The sequence below is a fragment of the Arachis ipaensis genome, chromosome B5 (genome assembly GCF_059453495.1).
Source record: "Arachis ipaensis isolate K30076 ecotype BB chromosome B5, ASM5945349v1, whole genome shotgun sequence".
Classification (NCBI taxonomy): Eukaryota; Viridiplantae; Streptophyta; class Magnoliopsida; order Fabales; family Fabaceae; genus Arachis; species Arachis ipaensis.
Genome location: NC_142440.1, coordinates 96,579,399 through 96,595,788, shown reverse-complemented (window position 1 = coordinate 96,595,788; position 16,390 = coordinate 96,579,399). Strand labels below are relative to the sequence as shown.

The following is a 16,390-nucleotide window of genomic DNA, read 5'->3' as shown; positions in this document are numbered from 1 at the left end:
CATCAACCCACCTTTGTGAATCTCATAACAAATAATTGAGCACTCGATTGTGATTCCTAGGGAGAATGACCCGGGAGTAATACTCTCAGTTATTTTTATTGGGTTGAACTTGTGACAACCGAACTAAACTTTGATTGAGAGTTATTTGTTGGTTTAGATCTATACTTCGATGAGACTATTTTTGTGTGAAAATTCTAGACCGACAACAACCCTCTTTCAACTTGCCGATAAAGTTGTGCGAGTTCTAATTTCGCGCACCAGTACGCATGACCCTGAAAAGCTCCCAACTCCATTTCTTCGTGAATTCTCCAATTCTAATTTTTGTGTGTTTGCTATTTAGTTTTACTTTATGTAATTTCATATCTTGAATCTTCCAGTGGTTCTAGTTTCATTAATGACTAAATAATATCATGAAAATATATCTACATGAGAGAGATTTGAATGAGAACAGCAAAATATAAGTTAATAATTGTCATTTTTAGTTATTTTTTATTTAACATGAGAGAGATTTGAATGATAACAGAAAAAAGATTATTTTATGTTAAGAAAAAATTAGTATAAGACCCTAGATATAAATTAGTTAGCATGTTACATCTTATTGGTTTGGATTTAGATCATGAAGGCTCCCTGTTTAGTTGAGTTTAATTCTTAGAAAATAAATTGAGTAATAACTGATGTTGTGGATTGATATTGGTTGCATTTGTGGGAACTGTAAAGGTGGATATATGTCCAATTTTTTCGGAGAGTTTTGTTGAATGATTTGTGTAGTATATATGCTAATTAGTGTTAATAATATATTCCCTTTGCAGACATGACGATAGGTAGCAAAGTTAGATCAAGTGGGTCTCATGGTTGTGGTAGAGGAAGGTTTCCATTGAATCCCCAGGGACTGTTTAGTCATCACCCTCTACCCCGATTACCTCGTCAACCCCTGTGACGTCACAGGCAGGTCCAATGGACCAACAGTTCATCATGGTCCAAAACCTGAACTACGTGCCTCCTTCTGCTACACCCCCTACAGATCCAGTGACACAGCCCACGGTGGGTGATTCCTCCAATTCTCCTTAACAAGATGCCAACCACCACCGCCCGTCGTTGATACGTGAGCATCTTCTTTATCTTTTCCTAGTGAATTTGCACTTGAGTTGCTAAGTTAAATCAAAATTTAAATATATTTTAGCCACTATGGATGCTACTTTGAGTTGCGCACAATTCTATTTATTTCAGGTAGCATCTGGAGGGATTTGACGGAGTTTTGTAGCAAAAAAGGGAGAAAGCGAATGATGCTGTCAATCCTGACCTCCTTGCACTCAAACTGGAATAACTTGAGCTACAGAGGTCCAATTGACGTGATTCCAGCGGTATTAGAAAGTTAACATCCAAGGCTTTTAATAGTGCACATTTCTTCTCCAGCAACCTCTGCATCCCCCACGATGAACTTGGTTCCTACCAAGTTCAGCGTAGATTGGAGAACTTCCAAGGAAGAACTTGCTGCCTTCTCCACGTCCCAAGTTTAGCGTGGATTCAAAGGAACACGCTGAAGCACTTGCTGCCTTCTCCACGTTGAACTTGGAAAAAGCCAAGTTTAGTGTGGAGTTTAATGAATCCAATTGTCCCCACACTCTTCAAGCCCCACACGGATCAATTAAATTAATTTTTATTCAACTTTTATTTTATTACAATTAAGAAAAGATATTATTTTAGTTTTAGAAAATATATTTTACATTAATTAGGATTAGATATAAAAGGGAAAAGAATCAGCCCTTCGGCTTTCTCTCTTCTCACTTACCTCATTCCACAATTTACAGTTTTTCAGAATCTTTATTTTCTCTCTGAACCATGATCAACTAAACCTCCATTGTTAAGGTTAGGAGCTCTGTCTATTGTATGGATTGATACTATTATTTTTCTATTTTAATTCATGTATTGATTTCTATTTCAAGAATTGTTTTCGTTCTTTATCTTATGAATTTGGGTGGAACGGAAGTATGACCCTTGTTCTAATTGAGTTCTTGTATAACTTGGAAAAGCTCTTTACTTGAACAACAGCTTGAAAACAATTTCTCCTAAACTTCTAATTATCTGGACTTAACGGGATACTTGACATATAATCCTTTTATATTTGGGTAATTAGAGTTTTTGTGGCACATAAACTAGAATTGAACTTCATCCTCTAATTGGAATTAAGTGACCAAGGAATTGGCGGTTGATGAAAGTTAGAGTAGACTAAGAAGATCTAAGGAATTAGGACTTAGTCATATATAGTTTTCCATGAATTGAATCTTGCATGATTAAAATAGTTAGTAAGAAAAGTCAATCCAGAAAATAGATATCTCTGAAGACTTAACTGTTTCTCCACATATTATTCTCATCAATTTACTACTTGCTGTTTTAATTTCTGAATTATTGTTTAATGCTTTTGAACTCTCAAACACCATTTTCTGCTTGTCTAACTAAGTAAATCACTTAACCATTATTTCTTAGTCCATCAATCCTCATGGGATCGACCCTCACTCACCTGAGGTATTACCTAGTACGATCCGGTGCACTTGCCGGTTAGTTTGTGAGTTATAAATTCCGCACCAACTTTTTGGCGCAGTTGCCGGGGATTGACTGTGATTGACAACTACCAGTTGTTTGATTGCTTAGATTAGGCATTTTTTCTTTAATTTTGCTTGATTTATTTCTATAAATTTTTTTTACTTTAACCTTTAATTAGTTTCTGTTTGCATTATTAGTTTTTATTTTCCGTTTCTTTTATGTTCCTTTAATTCCTTTTCCTTTTTTTTTTGGCGTTAGTAATTCCTTCTCCCCCTATCATCGTTCATTTTTTCTTTAACTTTAATTCTTAATTTTTTTTTCAAACTTTCATTAGTTCTTGTATTTTCATTTTTTTCATTTTTTTTGTTTCCATTTTTTTATTTCTATATTTTATTTTTGTCTTTAATTAAAAAAATTTGCATCATATATTTATTTTTCCTTAATTTCTGAAATTAAGTTTGGTGTCACTTAGTTAGTTATTTTAATTTTTCTGTTCAAATTTAAAAAAATTTTAAAAAATATATTTTCAAAATTTTCACTTTAATTTTATTTATAATTTTCGAACTTTTTGCTTTAATTATTTAGTTGTTTTATTTTATTTCTTTTACACAGGTTACCTCACTGGGAATTCTCTGCACTTTGACGTAGAGATTCCCATCTTTTCTTATTTTCTGTTTGTTTATGAGTAGAAACAGAGACAAAGAACCTCTGTGAGACTTTGATCCCGAACCTGAAAGGACTTTCAGGCGGTGTTTGCAACAAGCTAGACTTTACAAGGCTGCAAAGTCCAATATGGATCATAAGAATGCTGTTAATGCCAATGTGGCAAATCCAACTGGGAATGAGCAACCTAGAAGAGTGCTTGGCTCTTACACTGCTCCTAATATAGATCTTTATGGAAAAAGTATTGTGGTGCCTCCTATAACTGCAAACAACTTTGAGCTGAAGCCACAACTAGTTACTCTTGTGCAATAAAATTGCCAATATCATGGGCTCCCTCAAGAAAATCCAAATCAATTTATCTCTGATTTTCTGTAAATTTGTGATACAGTGAAGACCAATGGAGTGAGTCCTAAGGTATACAAACTCATGCTCTTCCCATTTGCTGTGAGGGACATAGCAAAACTGTGGTTAGACTCTCAACCCAAGGAGAGTCTGGATACTTGGGACAAGGTTGTCACTGGATTTCTGACTAAATTTTTCCCACTTCAAAAGCTTACTAAGCTAAGGGTGGAGGTTCAGACTTTCAGACAGAAAGAGGGTGAGACCCTTTATGAAGCTTGGGAGAGATTCAAGCTACTGACTAGGCAATGCCCTCCGGACATATTCTCTAGATGGACTCAGCTAGATATCTTTTATGAGGGCTTATGTGAAATGTCCAAGATGTGCTTGGATAATTCTGCAGGTGGTTCTTTGCACATGAAGAAGACACCAGAGGAGACTACTGAGCTTATTGAGTTAGTTGCTAACAACCAATACTTATATTCCTCCACAGAAATCCTGTGAACTCTGAAACCTCTCAGAAGAAAGGAGTTTTGGAAGTGGAAGCTGTTAATGCTCTTCTTGCTCAAAAAAAGGTTATGTCTCAGCAAATAAATCTACTTACTCAACAATTGAGTGGAATGCAAATTTTAGCTGTCAACACCCAAAATCTACATCAAGAGGTCCCTTATGACATGATAGGTAATTTTATGCAAAATGAAAATTATAATTATGCTCAATCTTCTTCTGAATAGGTCAATTACATGGGGAGTGCTCATAGAAATCCAAATAATGATCCCTATTCTAAGCCCTACAATCAGGGGTGGAGAAATAACCCAAATTTTGGGTGGAAAGAGCAACTTCAGAGGCCACAAAATTTTAATAATAATTCTCAAGGTGGTTTTCAACGGAATAATTTTAATAACCACCAGTTTTAGTCATCTCAGCAAACAACTTCTCAGCCCCAGCAGAACAATTATTTGGAAGCAATATTGGCAAGTTTTAGATAGGAAACCAGAGTATCAATCAAGAACTTGGAGATTCAGATGGGTCAATTAGCCACAAAAGTTAATGAAATTGATCAGAGGACCACTAATAGCCTTCCTGGTAACACAATTCCAAATCCAAGAGAGGAATGCAAGGCTATCAACTTGATAAGTGGACAAGTGGCAAGTATGAAAGCACAAGCTAATGAGGAACCAGTTGAAAAAGAAGCTCCAGAAGAGAAGAAGGAAGAAGTAGAGCACGCCCCTCCAAAGCGTGCGGACAACCCATTCCCAGATTCTCTTGACACTTATCCTACATTGCCAAAGGCTCCTGAGTACAAGTCTAAAATGCCATATCCTCAGAGACTTCAAAAGGAGACCAAGGACAAGCAGTTTTCAAAGTTCTTGGAAGTCTTCAGAAAGTTGCAAATCAATATTCCTTTTGTTGAGGTTTTGGAGCAAATGCCTCTCTATGTCAAATTCATGAAGGAGTTGTGTCAAAGAAGAAGCCTTTAAAGGGAGATGAGATAGTGGTCCTGACTAAAGAATGTAGTGCCATCATTCAGAATAACTTGACAAGGAAGATGCCGGATCCAGGGAGCTTTCAAATTCCATGCACCATTGGGAGCACAACCTTTGAGAAAGCGTTATGTGATTTGGGAGCAAGCATAAATTTAATACCCTTGTCTGTGATGAAGAAGTTGCAAATCCAAGAGGCACAACCTACAAGGATAGCATTACAGATGGCAGACAAATCTATAAAGCTTGCATACGGATTAGTGGAGAATATCTTGGTCAAAGTGGGTAAGTTCTTCCTCCCAGCAGATTTTGTGATTCTTGACACAGGGGAGGATGAGAATGCCTCTATAATTCTAGGAAGACCCTTCCTAGCCACTGCGAGAGCTTTAATTGATGTAGAAGCAGGTGAATTAGTGCCTAGAGTGCATAATGAGCAACTGGTCTTTCATGTTTTCAAAGATATACATTCAGCAGCTGAAGAAGAGAGGTGCATGCAGACTGAGCTTATTGATCCAAACCTTCAAGAACCCCCTGATGATGCACACCAGAAATTGCAGCTCAAACCTCCTTTAGTGATAACCAATAAAATCCCTCCTGACATCAAACCTAAATTTGGTGTCGGGAATGCATCATCCACCAAGGAGGAGATCCCCAAAAAGAAGAAAGTACCCAGGGGATGGAGAAACAAAAAGATCCCCAATAAAGGTTTCTCTCCATGAATGAAAGTGGTGTTGACTAGCAATCTAGTGTGGATTTATACAGTAAACAGAATCCTCTCTCTGGAGTATATTGAGCTAATTTATGGAGACACTGATAAACCCACTTTGTAGGGTTTATCTTGTGCTTAATTTAGGTGATTTTATGACCTTTTACCCACATTTATTCAATGAAATAGCATGGTTTCATGATTGTCTCCCAATTTGTGCTTAAGTGTAAAAACATGCTTTCTAAGTCCTTAATTAGCTAAATTTAATTCACCTTTGATTCCACTAGATGCCTTGATTTGTTTGTTAAGTGATTTCAGGTTGAAAAGGCTAGGAATAGATCAAAGGAATGGAAAGGAAAGCATACAAAGTGGAGAAATCATGAAAAGCCAAAGATTTGAAAAAAGCCCATGGACGCGCACGCGCACTATGTGCCTACGCGCGGATTGCGAAATGCTTCAGGGACGCGTACGCGCGCTGTGCGCGTACGCGCCGAAAGTCGCACTTGATTTTTAAAGAAGAACTCGTGCCTGGTGAGTTTGGAGGCTTTCTGGCCCCACTTGGAGCTGAGTTTTTGGTGGGAAAAGCTATAAAAGACCAAGGATTGAAGGGGAATGTATCATTCACATTTTTTGGCTCATTTTACACTCATTAGGATTAGTTTAGAGTTAGTTTCTAGAAAGAGAAGCTCTCTTTTCTCTCTAGAATTAGGAGTAGGTTAGATCTAGATTAGGAATTCTTAGATCTAGGTTAATTTCATGCTTTGATTCACTTTTCCTTTTGTAATTCTTCTTCTTCTACCTTTCCTCTCTCTAGTTTTTCTTTTAATTCTTGTAATCCTTTATTTTTATGTTGATGCATTTTTGTTCATCCATTTTCCTTTAATGCAATTTATGATTCATGTTCCTTTATTGTTCATTTGATTTGTTGTTGTTTAATTCCTTGCAATTGAGTAGTGTAGATTTACTTTCCTTGCAATTTTACTATGTTTTTCTTTTATGCCTTCCAAGTGTTTGATAAAATGCTTGGTTGGATTTTAGAGTTGAATTTAGTGCTCTTGGCTTGGGAAGGTAACTTAGGAACTCTTGAGTTGCTAATGTCCAAGTGATTGACGATTGGGAGCCATTAACTCTAGATCTCACTAATTGATTTGGTGGAGAACTAGGACTTATGGACTTGGATTGATATAGCTCACTTGACTTTCCTCCACTATTAGTTAGGGGTTAACTTAGTGGGATTGATCCTTGCCAATTCTCAAGTTGTGGTTAGTGATTATGATAGAGATCCTTGACCACCAAACATTGCCAAGACCTTTTTAGCTATTAGTTTACTTCCTTGTCATTTATCTTTCATGTCTCTTATCAAAAACCCCAAAAACATACAATTCATAACCAATAACAAGACACTTCATTGCAATTCCTAGGGAGAACGACCCGAGGTTCAATACTTCAGTTTATAAATTTACGGGTTTGTTACTTGTGACAAACAAATTTTTGTATGAAAGGATTGATGTTGGTTTAGAAAATATATTGCAACGAGACTTATTGTGAATTTTAAACCGTCAAAAGTCCTCTTCATGAAAATGGCGCCGTTGCCGGGGAGTTGCAATGGTGTTATGTTATTAGTTATTGTATATATGTGAATATTGTAAATAGGTTTGCCTTTTGCTTCTTTGTTAGTTCTTGCTAGTTTTAGGATTTAATTTTCTTGCTTCTTATTCAATTTTGTTTTCATTTTCTCTTGCTATCATGAATTCTCACTTTGGCTATGAGTTTAGTTCTAACTATGTTGTAGGCAATGAGAACTTCAATGAGGATGTGTATCAAGGATGGGATAATCAAAGGTGGGAGGAGCCATATGCATATGATCAATCCTCTTGGCAACAACCTCCACCATTGCATTATGAAGAAGAGCTATTCTATGATGCATACCAATCAAATGGTTATGGTGAGCACCCTTGCGACTTTCAAGAACCACCACCATATACCTATGAGCCATATCCACAACATGAACCTCAACCATACTCACAAGCCACTTTTCACCAACCACCTTCATATGACCCTCATCCATATCCACCATTACAACAACCATATGAGCAATATGAACCACATATAGAGCCACCACCATCCCAACATCACCACTTCCAAGAGCCACCCCCTCCATATTATTACCAAGATGAATTCTACTTTCCACCACAACCTCTCATGGAAGAATACTCATGTCCATCGATCCAAGAGCCATATGATCCTAATCATATTATCCAAGAAGAACAAGAGTCAAGGGATCGTCTCAAGGAAACATTGGATCAACTTCAAGCAACCATAGAGCGTGTTGTGCAACAAGTGGAAAGAGTGGAAATTATTGAACCATCACAACTCTACAAAGAAGAACCACCTTCCTACTATGAACCCTTCTCCCAAATTGATGAATCCTTCTATCCACCCCAACCTCCAATGGATGACATCCTTGATGTTCTTGTTCAAGGATAAGAGGAGATGAAAAGGGATGTGCAATAATTCACGGCCGCCTTGGATGAGGTGGTAAACCAGTTAGCATCCCAATGCTTGGACACTCAAGGAACTCCCTTGGCAACATGTGGAGAATAAAATGAAGAGCATAACATGAAGGAGAGATTGGTAGAGAATGAGGGGTGTTGCTTTGTATTAGAGCAATTGGAGGAGCCTATAATCATTGAAGAAGAGGAAGAAGTGGTTGAAGACTTAGGAGATGCGGAACCTCCTTAGGAACCTAGAGTTAAAGAGAACCTCTCCAAGAAGAGTGAATTTGATGTTGAGGAGGAAAGTGCACAACCTCCAAAACAATTTTTGAATGAAGACTTGGAGAAAATGAAGCAAGAATTGAGTTCCCTTGGTGATGAAGATCATGCATCCAATCCTCTTGGTAGTGAATCCTTTGAACTTGAAGAACCTTCTCCCAATGAGATAGAAAGAAATGTGGAGGTTGATTTCTCTCAATCTCCCATCTATGATTTGAGTGATGGAGAAGAGTTAGACGAAATTGATGAACAAAGGATTGAAATTGAAGAAGTTTGTCAATAGGTGGAAGTGATCAAGGAAGTACATAAGGGAGTAGAGCTTGCAAGGACATTGGAAATACCTCTCCCCAAGCCATCACCATCTATTCTTTCATTCAAGTGGGTAAATTCCTTATACTTACGCTTTATTATTCCCCTTGAATATGGTTTGCTTGAGACAGATGGTCAACTTAGACATATTTGTGGCTTTAAGAGTAAAAGGGAGATGGCTAGTGGTTGGAAACATTATTCTAGGTTCATAATGGTTGCATGTTCAAAGTTTGATTGCAAGGTTTGGTGTAGAACTAGAGTGCATGGGTCTAGAAGGATGTTTGGTCGGTTCATTGAGAATTCACCTTGTTTACCACCCACATGGAATAATGATAATCAACTTGAAGATGGGTGTGGAAATAAGATATGGGATCCGAGAATATATGAGGATCAACTTTGGGAGTCCATGGTTTGTGAGGAACTCCATCAAGGCTTGGAATTATTATTTTTGAAGAATAGAGCTTATTAGAGATTCAAGCATTGGTGGATATTCCAAGATGAGTTTAAGCACAAGCCACCTTGAGAGGAGCTCCCCATAAGTCCAACTTAAGGACAATAAACAAATGTGCTAGGTGGGAGACACCCCACCATGGTAACTTCTTTTTATTTTCTCTTTTGTACATATTGGTAAATTTGTTTAGTTTCATGTTTTTATTAGTTTGTTGAGTTTATTTGGTAGTTTGATATGTTAAATAAGGTTTTAGGGTGTTTTGGTAGCTGTTTGGAGGTTTGGAAAGCTTGGATTAGTGAAAAAAAAAAAAGAAAAAATTTTGAAAAAAAAAATAGAGCACCATCCGCGCGTACACGCACTGCGCGCGTACGCGTGTACTAAGCATTTTCGCCTACCCGCGTGCACGCGCCATGTACGTGTACGCATGGATTGAGAAATTCCACCCCCAAGCCAAAAACCTGAGAGTTGTGCGAACCCTGCGCTAGCATTGTGCCTTTGGCACAAAACCACTTGCGCATACGCGCACATGACGCGTATGCGTCACTCTTGAAATAAGCCATCCATGTGCATGGTGCGCAGAAATTGTGACTACACTTTGATTATGTAAAATTCATCACTCTTTCTTTCCCTGGTAATGGCGCCAAAAACATTATGCCAATACCATGGTTCACAGCTTCGCACAACTAACCAGCAAGTGCACTGGGTCATCCAAGTAATACCTTACGTGAGTAAGGGTCGAATCCTACGAAGATTGTTGGTATGAAGCAAGCTATGGTCACCTTGTAAATCTCAGTCAGGTAGGGTTAAATGTGATTGGATTAGATAATTAAAAGGTAAATAATAAAGGATAGAAATACTTATGTAATTCATTGGTGAAAATTTCAGATAAGCGAATAGAGATGCTTTTGTTCCTCTGAACCTCCGCTTTCCTGGTATCTTCCTCCAATCAGTCTTACTCCTTTCCATGGTTGGCTTTATGTGATACATCACCATTGTCAATGGCTACTTTCGGTCTTCTCTCGGGAAAATGATCCAAATGCCCTGTCACGGCACGGCTAATCGTCTGGAAGCATCACCCTTGTCAATGGTTTCATCTTATCCTCTCAGTGAAAATGATCAATGCACCCTGTCACGGCACGGCTATTCATCTGTCGGTTCTCGATCCTGCTGGAATAGGATTTACTATCCTTTTGCGTCTGTCACTACGCCCGGCAATCACGAGTTTGAAGCTCGTCACAGTTATTCAATCATTGAATCCTACTCGGAATACCACAGACAAGGTTTAGACCTTCCAGATTCTCTTGAATGCCGCCATCATTCTAGCTTACACCACGAAGATTCCGATTAAGAGATCTAAGAGATACTCATTCAATTCTAATGTAGAACGGAAGTGGTTGTCAGGCACGCGTTCATAGGGAATGATGATGATTGTCACGTTCATCACATTCAGGTTGAAGTGCAAATGAATATCTTAGAAGCAAGATAAGATGAATTGAATAGAAAACAGTAGTACTTTGCATTAATCTTTGAGGAACAGCAGAGCTCTACACCTTAATCTATGGAGTGCAGAAACTCTACCGTTGGAAATATATAAGTGATAATGGAGTTCATTGGTCTCGGCCCCAGAGGGGAACCGGAGTAACCAAGACTACTATGATCCAAAGGTAAAACTCAGGATGTCTAATACAATAGTAAAAAGTCCTATTTATAATAAACTAGCTACTAGGGTTTACAGAAGTAAGTAATTGATGCATAAATCCACTTCCGGGGCCCACTTGGTGTGTACATGGGCTGAGCTTGAATGTTACACGTGCAGAGGCCATTTGTGGAGTTGAACGCCAGGTTTTGATCCATTTCTGGCGTTCAACTCTGGTCCTTGATCCATTTCTGGCGCTAAACTCCAGAATTGGGCAGAGAGCTTGCATTGAACGCCAGTTTGCATCGTCTAAACGTGGGCAAAGTATGGACTATTATACATTGCTGGAAAGCCCTGGATGTCTACTTTCCAACGCAATTGAAAGCGCGCCATTTCGAGTTCTGTAGCTCCAGAATAGCCACTTTGAGTGCAGGGAGGTCAGAATCCAACAGCATCAGCAGTCCTTCTTCAACCTCTGAATCTGATTTTTGCTCAAGTCCCTCAATTTCAGCCAGAAAATACCTGAAATCACTGAAAAACACACAAACTCATAGTAAAGTCTAGAAATGTGAATTTAACATAAAAACTAATGAAAACATCCCTAAAAGTAACTAGATCCTACTAAAAACATACTAAAAATAATGTCAAAAAGCGTATAAATTATCCGCTCATCACAATACCAAACTTAAATTGTTACTTGTCCCCAAGCAACTGAAAATCAAATAGGATAAAAAGAAGAGAATATACTATAAATTTCAAACTATCAATGAAACATAGCTCCAATCAGATGAGCGGGACTTATAGCTTTTTGCCTCTTGAATAGTTTTGGCATCTCACTTTATCCATTGTGGTTCAGAATGATTGGCTTCTATAGGAACTCAGAGTTCAGATAGTGTTATTGATTCTCCTAGTTCAGTGTGATGATTCTTGAACACAGCTTCTTTATGATTCTTGGCCGTGTCCCTAAGCACTTTGTTTTCCAGTATTACCACCGGATACATAAATGCCACAGACACATAACTGGGTGAACCTTTTCAGATTGTGACTCAACTTTGCTAAAGTCCCCAATTAGAGGTGTCCAGGGTTCTTAAGCACACTCTTTTTTTTCTTTGGACCTTGACCTTAACCGCTCAGTCTCAAGTTTTCACTTGACACCTACACGCCACAAGCACATGGTTAGGAACAGCTTGGTTTAGCCGCTTAGACCAGGATTTTATTCCTTTAGGCCCTCCTATCCACTGATGCTCAAAGCCTTGGGATCCTTTTTATTTGCCCTTGCCTTTTGGTTTTAAGGGTTATTGGCTTTTTGCTCTTGCCTCTTGGTTTTAAGAGCTTTTGGCTTTTTCTGCTTGCTTTTTCTTTTTCTTTCTATTTTTTTTACGCCTATTTTTTTTTCTGCAAGCTTTGTTCTTTGCTGCTTTTTCTTGCTTCAAGAATCATTTTTATGATTTTTCAGATTATCAAATAACATGTTTCCTAGTCATCATTCTTTCAAGAGCCAACATATTTAACATTCTTAAACAACAACTTCAAAAGACATATGCACTGTTCAAGCATACATTCAGAAAACAAGAAGCATTGTCACCACATCAATATAATTAAGCTAAGTTCAAGGATAAATTCGAAACTCATGTACTTCTTGTTCTTTTGAATTAAAACATTTTTCCTTTTAAGAGAGGTGATGGATTCATAGGACATTCATAACTTTAAGACAAAGTTACTAACTACTAATGATCATGTAATGAAGACACAAACACAGATAAGCACATAACATAGAAAACGAAAAACAGAAGAAATAAGAACAAGGAATGAATCCACCTTAGTGATGGTGGCGTTTCCTTCTTGAGGAACCAATGATGTCCTTGAGCTCTTCTATGTCTCTTCCTTGTCTTTGTTGCTCCTCCCTCATTGCTTTTTGATCTTCTCTTATTTCATGGAGCATGATGGAGTGCTCTTGATGTTCCACCCTTAACTGTCCCATGTTAGCACTTAATTCTCCTAGGGAGGTGTTGATTTGCTCCCAATAGTTTTATGGAGGAAAATGCATTTGAGGCATTTCCGGGATCTCATGGTGATGAGCTTCCTGCGCCTCTTGAGCTCCATGAATGAGCTCTCTTGCTTGCTTCATCTTTTTCTCAGTGATGGGCTTGTCCTCTTTAATGAGGATATCTCCCTCTATGTCAATCCCAGCCGAATTGCAAAGGTGGCAAATGAGGTGAGGAAAGGCTAACCTTGCCATAGTGGAGGACTTGTCAGCCACCTTGTAGAGTTCTTGAGGTATAATCTCATGAACTTCCACCTCTTCTCCAATCATGATGCTATGGATCATGATGGCCCGGTCTATAGTAACTTTAGACCGGTTGCTAGTGGGAATGATTGAGCATTGAATGAACTCCAACCATCCTCTAGCTACAGGCTTGAGGTCCAATCTTCTTAGTTGAACCGGCTTGCCTTTGGAGTCAATCTTCCATTGAGCTCCTTCTACACATATGTCCATAAGGACTTGGTCCAACCTTTGATCAAAGTTGACTCTCCTTGTGTAGGGGCGTGCGTTCTCTTCCATGTTTAGCAAGTTGAACGCCAACCTTGCATTTTCCGAACTAAAATCTAAGTATTTCCCCCGAACCATTGTAACATAGTTCTTTGGATCCGGGTTTTTACTTTGATCATGGTTCTTGGTGATCCATGCATTGGCATAGAACTCTTGAACCATTAGGATGCCGACTTGTTGGATGGGATTTGTTAGAACTTCCCAACCTCTTCTTTGAATTTCATGTCGGATCTCCGGATACTCATTTCTTTTGAGTTTGAAAGGGACCTCGGGGATCACCTTCTTCTTGGCCACAACATCATAGAAGTGGTCTTGATGGGCTTTGGAGATGAACCTTTCCATCTCCCATGACTCGGAGGTGGAAGCTTTTGTCTTCCCTTTTCCTTTTCTAGAGGATTCTCTGGTCTTAGGTGCCATCAATGGTAATGGAAAAACAAAAAGCTTATGCTTTTACCACACCAAACTTAGAATTTTGCTCGCCCTCGAGCAAGAGAAGAAAGAATAGATGAAGAAGAAGAAGAAATGGAGGAGAGGAAGAAGGGGTTGTGTTTCGGCCAAGAAGAGAAGAGAGGGTTATGTTGTGTGAAAATGAGGAAGAATGGAAAACTTTATATAGGGAAGGAAGGGGGGTTAAGGTTCGGCCATATGGGTGGGTTTGGGTGGGAAATTGATTTGAATTTTGAAGGTAGGTGGAGTTTATTGGGTAGGTTTATGGGGAAGAGTGGGTGGATGTGAGTGGTGAGGGGTTTTGGGGAAGAGTGTTTATTGGGAATAGAGGATGATTGAGAAGAGAGAAGAGAGTGAGTGGAGGTAGGTGGGGATCCTGTGGGGTCCACAGATCCTGAGGTGTTCAAGGATTTACAACCTTGCACCAAATTAGGCATGTAAAATGCCCTTGCACACAACTCTGGGCGTTCAGCGCCAGGTTGGTGCCCATTTTGGGCGTTCAACGCCCATTTGTTGCCATTTCTGGCGTTGAATGCCAGAACCATGCTTGTTCTGGGCGTTCAGCACCAGAATGCTGCCCATTTTGGGCGTTCAGCGCCAGAATGCTGCCCATTTTGGGCGTTCAGCGCCAGAACCATGCTCTGTTCTGGCGTTGAACGCCAGGCAGATGCTTCCTCCAGGGTGTGATTTTTCTTCTACTGTTTTTGATTCCGTTTTCAATTTTTATATTTATTTTGTGACTCCACATGATCATGAACCTATAAAGACATATAACTAAGAAAAATATAGTTAGATAAATAGAAATTGGGTTGCCTCCCAACAAGTGCTTCTTTAATGTCAATAGCTTGACAATGGGCTCTCATCGAGCCTCACAGATGTTCAGAGCATTGTTGAGACTCTCCAACACCAAACTTAGAGTTTGACTGTGGGGGCTTTGTTTGACTCTGCTTTGAGAGAAGCTTTTTATGCGTCCTCTCCATGGATGCAGAGAGAGATCCTTGAGTTGTAAACACAAGGTTGTCCTCATTCAATTAAAGGATTAATTCTCCTCTGTCCACATCAATCACAGCTCTTGCTGTGGCTAGGAAAGGTCTTCCTAGGATGATAGATTCAACCTCTTCCTTTCCAGTATCCAGGACTATGAAATCAGCAGGGATGTAAAAGCCTTCAACCTTTACTAACACGTCCTCTACTTGTCCATAAGCCTGTTTTCTTGAATTGTCTGCCATCTCTAATGAGATTTTAGCAGCTTGCACCCCATAGATTCCCAGTTTCTCTATTACAAAGAGGGGCATGAGGTTTATTCCTGAACCAAGGTCACACCGAGCCTTAAAGATCATGGTGCCTATGGTACAAGGTATTATGAACTTTCCAGGATCCTGTCTCTTCTGAGGCAATGTCAGTTGATCCAGATCACTTAGTTCATTGATGAACAAGGGAGGTTCATCTTCCCAAGTTTCAATACCAAATAATTTGGCATTTAGCTTTACGATTGCACCAAGAAACTTGGTAGTTTGCTCTTCAGTAACATCCTCATTCTCTTCAGAAGAGGAATACTCATCAGAGCTCATGAATGGCATAAGGAGGTTCAATGGAATCTCTATGGTTTCTAGATGAGCCTCAGAGTCCTTTGGTTCCTCAGAAGGAAGCTCCTTATTGACCACTGGACGTCCCAGGAGGTCTTCCTCCTTGGGATTCACGTCCTCTCCTTCCCTTACAGGTTCGGCCATGGTGATTATGTCAATGGCCTTGCACTCTCCTTTTGGATTCTTTTCTGTATTGCTTGGGAGAGTACTAGGAGGGATTTCAGTGATCCTTTTACTCAGCTGGCCCACTTGTGCTTCCAGATTTCTAATGGAAGACCTTGTTTCATTCATGAAACTTACAGTGGCCTTGGATAGATCAGAGACTAAGTTTGCTAAATTAGATGTATTTTGTTCAGAGTTCTCTGTCTGTTGATGAGTGGATGATGGAAAAGGTTTATTATTGTTAAACCTGTTTCTTCCACCATTATTAAAGCCTTGTTGAGGCTTTTGATCCTTCCATAAGAGATTTGGATGATTTCTCCATGATGGGTTATAGGTGTTTCCATAAGGTTCACCTAAGTAATTCACCTCTGCTATTGCAGGGTTTTCAAGATCATAAGCTTCTTCTGCATAAGAAGCCTCTTGAGTACTGTTGGATGCAGCTTGCATTCCATTCAGACTCTGAGAAATCATATTGACTTGTTGAGTCAATATTTTGTTCTGAGCCAATATGGCATTCAGAGTATCAACTTCAAGAACACTCTTCTTCATAGGCGTCCCATTACTCACAGGATTCCTCTCAGAAGTGTACATAAACTGGTTATTAGCAACCATGTCAATGAGTTCTTGAGCTTCTGCAGGCGTTTTCTTTAGGTGAATGGATCCGCCTGCAGAAGTATCCAATGACATCTTTGATAACTCAGATAAACCATCATAGAATATATCCAGGATGGTCCATTCTGA

The 16,390-nt window shown here is 39.1% G+C and overlaps 1 non-coding gene across 1 annotated transcript; it reads right to left on the bottom strand.

The window, feature by feature from the left end:
* Nucleotides 1–3,762: 3,762 nt before the first annotated feature.
* LOC148565070 (small nucleolar RNA R71) lies at nucleotides 3,763–3,869 on the bottom strand. Its single transcript, XR_015884544.1, has one exon. It is a non-coding gene; the product is annotated as a small nucleolar RNA R71 (small nucleolar RNA).
* Between the last annotated feature and the right edge of the window lie 12,521 nt (nucleotides 3,870–16,390).